Below are 7,304 nucleotides of genomic sequence, written 5' to 3' on the forward strand. Positions count from 1 at the left end.
CCTGGAAAGCTGTGCTATGAGCTCATCCTGACATTGTAATGGATAGGCATGATAACATCCAAGGACATGAGTTGATCTATTTTCAATCTTATTTGCTCCTGTAAAGCTGTTGGGTCCCGGTGGGCATGAAAAAACAGGAGCATGCTGTCAGTTTCATTGTGATGTCAGCCTTGAAAGTGGTAGCACACCCTAAACTTTTTTAAAACAGGAAGGAATATCCCAAGCAGAGCACATCCATTTGTTGGTACAGAACCTGATTCAGTACCACATGCACTTCATTGGAAATAGAGAACCCAAAAATTCTGAAGGCATCTAAGCCAAATAATGTTTTCAGTGTTGGCATCATCCGATATTTAAACAACTGCTTTGTACAATTTGGAAACTGTCCCAGTATGAGTATTTGTTGTTTGTTGTAACTCACCAACTGACAAGAGACAGGGGACAATGCTAGTGGTCCAAGATCCAGATAGGTTTGAGAATTTAACAAAGTCACTGCTGCACACATATCCACTTGTATTTTTAGACACATCCATCAGATGTACTTCATGTACAGTTTTTTTGGAGCTACTGTCACTTGGAAAACACTGTTCACATCCACGTTCAAGTCTTATGAAGAAAGTTGAGTTACACACAGATACAATATGATCTTTTTTTATTTATTTATTTTTATTTATTTATTTTTTATTTATTTTTTTGATGGAGGAGCACAAGTCTGCTGTTGTGAGATTGACTACTGCTGCTGCTTAGCATGACGCTGCCCCATGATGCGTGGAGGCTGTGGTTGCCTAGCCACAATGCGATGTCTCTGCCCTCAGCACCGCCGCCATCACTGAGTCACTTGCGAACAGCTGCCACCGCTGCCGTCGTGAACCTCCACCCTCATCAAATGGTTCAAATGGCTCTGAGCACTATGGGACTTAACATCTGAGGTCATCAGTCCCCTAGAACTTAGAACTACTTAAACCTAACTAACCTAAGGACATCACACACATCCATGCCCGAGGCAGGATTCGAACCTACGACCGTAGCGGTCGCGCGGTTCCAGACTGAAGCTCCTAGAACCGCTCGGACACAACGGCCGGCTACACCCCGTCAACTCAGGGCTGTACTGCTCCTGGCCGACAGCCCACTGTTCGCAGCGCCAGACAACTGTTAATATTCCAGACTCGCAAAAGATGTCCTATCCTTCTCAGAAGGACTGGGCACTTAAATGTCCCAGAGGAAAATACCAGGATGTTGAACAATATAAAATATACAAATCAAAATGTTCTGAGAAGTGTTTTCAAGATGTGCTGGAAAGGCTCACGCAGTGAACACTGGCAAAATACCTGTCTGCTTACCACCCCATCCCAAACGTGTATGAGCCTACAGATCTGGATGTTCCTCAGAATATAGTCCTGTAGAAGCGTTCCTATTGGCTCCCGCCAAATTAGTGGGTGGATACTTCGAGATCTCAAAAGGGAATCCTTAGATGGAAGGCAATATACTTTTTGAGGAATACTATTGAGAAACAGGCCCGGATCTAGGGGGGGGGGGGGGGGGGGGGGGGGTCAAACCAGGGTATCTGTCCTGGGCGGAAATTTCAGGAGGCACCAAATTCATATTCTTGAAGAAAAACCACTTGTTTCACATAGCGCCTAGCATCCAGTGCAAGTTGGTCCATCAGTTGTTCATATGATTCTGAAACACATCCCTGTTGGTTTTTGAACATGTTTGAACACATTCTAAGTTGATTTCTGAACCAATCATAAGTTGATTTTTGAATGCGTGATGTCTCTGTCAGGGGAATCCCTGTCGCATCTAAAAATAAACAACTTTCTCGCGGACAAAAGGGGAACGGGCTATACGAGCCCAGCCGAATAAACCAGAACGGATGACTGCCAATCGCCTTTCGTTCATGTGGTTGATACAGTGTGCAGATGGTAAGTGTTGTTATAATTACTAGCGAAATCCATAAATTCAGACTACCAGAGTGGCAGTAAACGACTAACAGGAACAACAGGTAAGAAAGATTACATATTATCTTCTCAGTGTATCCAAGAAAATGAAATTTTGACAAGAAATTTTTGTTAGGTTGCTACAGTTTTAAGAGCCAGCTGTACAGTCCCCGGTTAGCAACCGCTTGATTCTATTCTCGAAATAGCGACGAAAACGCGTTGTAAGAACATGTAATAACGCGCAACCGGAGAATAAACGAGGGATAACGAAACCAGTGATTCTTGCAGGGCAGCGAAGTTAACGGGAGAATAAGTTTTAACAATGGCAGGAATAATGACAGAATTAGCGATGACAAGATTGTTTGTTAGAACGAGGAAGGAGAAGGAACGGAGAAATCACACAAATTGGACAGAAGAATATGACGATTCCGAAGTTATATAAAAATTTCGTACTACTACTACTAATACTACTACTTTTCGACCAAATGCTTGAGTAACTGCAGCGTATGAATGAAATATGAAAATATTTCCTAACGTAAAACTTTTTACTTGTAGTAAGCCAAATAGGCATTTGATATTTGTACTTTTTGCATTATATTCTGTCGTGTTATTTATGTTTACACACTTTATTTAAACAAGAGCCAAGATTTTTTCAATTAAAAATTTTCTCAGTGTTTTAAGAAATATAATTTATATAAAAACATGTAACATAACTCATGCCTCAAATCAAGCGCTTGAGGAAGGTACGCAACTACAAAATTCTTAAGATAAATGTTAACCATCAAATTTAACCTTTCTGTCATTTAAAAACAATAATTTTTTTGAAAAATCAAAAGCAATCAATCACTTAAAAGGAAACAACTATTTTAGGGACACTGCTCACATATACTTTCAAGGCAAACTTCAAATTATGTATGATTGCTTTAAAATATTAACGTCTACGTGATCGCACCATACTTAATAAAATCTTACAATTTCTTTCAGTTAAACAACAAGAAAACTGTTGAAATCTTAATTATTTGAGAAACGGAAAAGAAAATTGAGAGCCTCAGTCAAAAGAATGCCTTCAAGGCAAGCTTTCAATCATGCATAGTGCTTGGTGTAACACCTGATTAGTGATCCATCTGACGAGCCGCCATCCCCCGGTTGTCGCAGGTCCGGGCATCCTCCCACGCCGTCAGACAGACGTCGCCTTCTACAGAACTTGGCCCTCATGCCTGCAAAACTAAAACACACTAACGCATGTGTTAACGGCTGGTTAGCTGGCAGCGGTGGTCTCGCGGTTCTAGGCGCGCAGTCCGGAACCACGCGACTGCTACGGTCGCAGGTTGGAATCCTGCCTCGGGCATGGATGTGTGTGATGTCCTTAGGTTACTTAGGTTTAAGTAGTTCTAAGTTCTAGGGGACTGATGACCACAGCTGTTAAGTCCCATAGTGCTCAGAGCTATTTGAACCATTTGAACGGCTGGTTCCATCCACTAGCGGAGAAGTAGTTTAGTAAACACACACAGGAGAGAAATATAAGTCCGGTGTGACATAGCATAATGCCTCTGTAAAACCGCAGTGAATACGGAAACGCCGAGCTGCAGGGACTCAAAGGCAACAGGCAGAAACCGAGGCCCGCAACTCGACACTGCCGTATCGAATCAAAACTCCGGAGATATACTGACGTGGTGGCGGATAGATGCAAAGGTTAAACCGAACAGTCGTCCAACTTAGGTCGACAAGGAGGAGGCAGCACCTTATACAGTTCGTGGGTGGAATTAATGATACACACCCATTACCCTGAAGACGTCGGGAAGGATCCAGAATAGAACACTGGGTGGGCCTCCAGATTATCTGGATAAATATAACACGACTATCAGCAAGGCGACAGTATCCAGACATATTCTTTCAGGAATACACGTAAGCAATTACAATAGAGTCCCGTTAATCCGAACTAAATGGGACCAGACCTTGTTCGAATTACCGATTTGTTCGGATTAGCCGGAATTACGGTGACGAGTTTCTAGATTGAAGTATACCAAGCAGATAAATAGGTACACCATGGTAACAAATGGGAACAAGTGTGGAAACAATGACTCACTCTCACTCCCTGCCCTTGTTGTGCACTGTTGAGACTTTTGTAGTGTAGGAGGTCAGTGCACTGCCAGTTGGCTCGCAAAGCGCTCCTAACAGTTATATTGTATTCGTTCATGTGTAGTGGCGTACGTATTTTCGTCATGAGTAAACGGAAACATACAACGTTAACTCTCAAAGAAAAACTGAATGCTTTGAAGCGGATAGACAATGGTGAGAATGTCTCTAAACTGGCAAAGGAACTGGGTGTTGGTGAAGGGGAGAAACACTCGAAATTCGTCAGACTTTGAAACAATCCCAGTACGATAAGGTGGATGAAGATCTTTTCCTTTGATTTACTATGGAAAGAGAAAGAGGAACTGGTTCAGGAGAAGGCTGTTTACTTGAAAAAGTTAATGAATGGTGGTGAGTCTTTTAGTGCTAATACGGGTTGGTTGGACAGATTCAAAAAACGTCATGGAATCCGCCAGCTAACAATTACTGGAGAGAAGCTTTCTTCTGACCGTGATGCAGCGAAGGAATATTTGGGTGAGTTTCAAAAAAAATGATAAGAGAGGGAAAGTATTCTTCTTAACAAATTTATAACGCTGACGAGACTGGCCTTAATTTTAGGGCATTGCCAACAAAAAGCCTGGCATCAAAAGCAGAAGACCATGCTCTGGTTTTAAAATGCGCAAAGATCATGAGACTTTATTAGCGTGAAGCAGCGCTGCTGGTAATCACAAGCTGCCTTTAATGCTAATCGGCAAATCTGCTAGGCCCAGAGCTTTTAAAAACTGCAAAATGAAGTCCCTGTCCGTATATTATCGCAACCAGAAAAAAGCATGGATGGATGGTAAGCTGATCAAAGAATGGTTTCACCGCCACTTTGTTCCCTCTGTTCGACGGTTTTCTAAGGAAAATCATTTGTCTCTCCGTGCAATCCTTTTGATTGATGATGCGCCCGCCGTCTTACCCCAGCACTGAGGAATTATATGATGGAGAAATTGTGGCGAAGTTTTTGCAGCCTAATGTTACACCACTTCTACAGCAGATGGACCAGAGCATACTGCAAACATTAAAACTGGTTTACAGAAAACAATTTTTAAGAATGCTGATCCATGATGATAGCATTCGTTTAGTGGACAAAATAAAAAAGACCAATGTGAAGGATCTTATTTATTGGGCTGCTGAGGCATGGCAGAATATTTCAGAAAATACTCTGAGAAAATCTTGGAGAAAACTGTGAACATCTCTTGAATTTCAGGACAACCTATCTGAAAATGAAGAGGAAAATCTGCTACAAATGATACAGACAATCCCTGGATGTGAAGAGGCTAGTGAAGGAGATGTAGATGAGTGGATGGCAGCGGATGGGGCATGTGTGGAGAACGTTACTGACGCTGATTTAGTTGCTGCTGTGACTCAAGACCAGGAGGAAGTCGACTGCTGTGACGGAAGTGACAATGAGCCTGAAAGGGACAAAGGAGAGCTGGTGCTACACAGTGACATAGCAGAAGCCCTTGACATCGCGCTACGTTATTTGGAGCAACAGCCCACTTCTACAACTGCTGATTTGTTGTTTATGAGACGATGGTCATATAACAAACTGTCTTCATTATGCCAAAACACAATGACTTAGTTTTAGTCATCTAAAAAGTGGGGATAAAATGTCCGCTGTATTTGAGTAAGTTATACAGCTTTTCTTTATTGTAATGCATTGTTTAAACCTAATCTTTTGTTGTCAATTTTTCTAATACATGTTTACTGTACTTTGTAAATTAAAATAGTATGTACAGCAGTTTACCGCATAGTTTTCCATTCTTAGACTAACATTTTTCCTGTTCGGATTAATCGAACGTTCGGATTACAGGGCTTCGGATTAGCGGGACTCTGCTGTAGCTAACCTGTAAATCAGAGTCTGTAACTAGGATCGAATTCGTGTCTGGGATCACAGCACTACAGACGCTCGACCAGATAACGGAACTTAAAAAAGGTCATAAAGATTTAGAAAAACATGTTAATAATTTTACTAGAAAATATGAGGGAGTTTAAGTTAAATAAAATATGTATCGCGACTTTGCACCAATAGAATGACGATCGATGTAATTTAGATGGATGACGCCAGCCTAAGATGTTCACGGAGTCAGCGACATACACTCCTGGAAATGGAAAAAAGAACACATTGACACCGGTGTGTCAGACCCACCATACTTGCTCCGGACACTGCGAGAGGGCTGTACAAGCAATGATCACACGCACGGCACAGCGGACACACCAGGAACCGCGGTGTTGGCCGTCGAATGGCGCTAGCTGCGCAGCATTTGTGCACCGCCGCCGTCAGTGTCAGCCAGTTTGCCGTGGCATACGGAACTCCATCGCAGTCTTTAACACTGGTAGCATGCCGCGACAGCGTGGACGTGAACCGTATGTGCAGTTGATGGACTTTGAGCGAGGGCGTATAGTGGGCATGCGGGAGGCCGGGTGGACGTACCGCCGAATTGCTCAACACGTGGGGCGTGAGGTCTCCACAGTACATCGATGTTGTCGCCAGTGGTCGGCGGAAGGTGCACGTGCCCGTCGACCTGGGACCGGACCGCAGCGACGCACGGATGCACGCCAAGACCGTAGGATCCTACGCAGTGCCGTAGGGGAACGCACCGCCACTTCCCAGCAAATTAGGGACACTGTTGCTCCTGGGGTATCGGCGAGGACCATTCGCAACCGTCTCCATGAAGCTGGGCTACGGTCCCGCACACCGTTAGGCTGTCTTCCGCTCACGCCCCAACATCGTGCAGCCCGCCTCCAGTGGTGTCGCGACAGGCGTGAATGGAGGGACGAATGGAGACGTGTCGTCTTCAGCGATGAGAGTCGCTTCTGCCTTGGTGCCAATGATGGTCGTATGCGTGTTTGGCGCCGTGCAGGTGAGCGCCACAATCAGGACTGCATACGACCGAGGCACACACGGCCAACACCCGGCATCATGGTGTGGGGAGCGATCTCCTACACTGGCCGTACACCACTGGTGATCGTCGAGGGGTCACTGAATAGTGCACGGTACATCCAAACCGTCATCGAACCCATCGTTGTACCATTCCTAGACCGGCAAGGGAACTTGCTGTTCCAACAGGACAATGCACGTCCGCATGTATCCCGTGCCACCCAACGTGCTCTAGAAGGTGTAAGTCAACTACCCTGGCCAGCAAGATCTCCGGATCTGTCCCCCATTGAGCATGTTTGGGACTGGATGAATCGTCGTCTCACGCGGTCTGCACGTCCAGCACGAACGCTGGTCCAACTGAGGCGCCA

This window comes from Schistocerca piceifrons, chromosome 4 (assembly GCF_021461385.2).
Source record: "Schistocerca piceifrons isolate TAMUIC-IGC-003096 chromosome 4, iqSchPice1.1, whole genome shotgun sequence".
NCBI classification, from domain to species: domain Eukaryota; kingdom Metazoa; phylum Arthropoda; class Insecta; order Orthoptera; family Acrididae; genus Schistocerca; species Schistocerca piceifrons.